The sequence below is a fragment of the Podarcis erhardii genome (genome assembly GCF_964252035.2).
Source record: "Podarcis erhardii genome assembly, chromosome: 10".
NCBI lineage: Eukaryota > Metazoa > Chordata > Lepidosauria > Squamata > Lacertidae > Podarcis > Podarcis erhardii.
The window spans coordinates 33,127,153-33,127,837 of NC_138500.1; positions in this window are offsets into that span (position 1 = coordinate 33,127,153).

Genomic DNA, 685 nt, shown 5'->3' on the forward strand with positions numbered 1-685 from the left:
AGATACAATTTACCTGATAGAAAGCATGGACATTATCAACAAGCAGTTTAGTTGCGAGGAAGGAGTGGGGAAACACACAGCTACTTCAAGGGACAAAATTGTTATTTTATTTATTTATTTATTTATTTTATTGTTGGTTTGTTGTTTTTTACAATTAAGGATGTGCAGTTAACACCCCACAAGAAAAGCAGAAAAAATCTTATGGAAAAAGAACCAAGTATACTGAACACATACCAATCAAGTGGTACAGAGATATGGGACTGGTTTTGATTTCAAAGTTTCAATAGAAATTAATAAAAAGGATGAAATGCAACAGCTGTTCAATTTCAAAGTCTAAATGGGCACTGTAAAAAAACCAAAAACTTTCAATTTCCTCCAGCACACATCCCGTCTAAAACATACTGCCAAACCTAGGCTCTCAAGAAGCAACTGAGAACACCGTATTATAGAGTTAATTAAAAGCTTTGGGACCCACCCGCCCTCCCGCCTTCCCTAAAAACCACTCAGTGCTGCTGTTTCGACGGGAGGAAAATTAGAGTAGTTTATAAAGGTTTGAATGCATCCAAGGCAAAGAGCACAATATAGTTTGTTCACTATAACTTGTATTGAAAAAGGAGAATAAAACATTGAGATCTACGTCTTGGTACATAAAATTGTTGTCTTTTTGAAGAGAGATCTTTGAAAA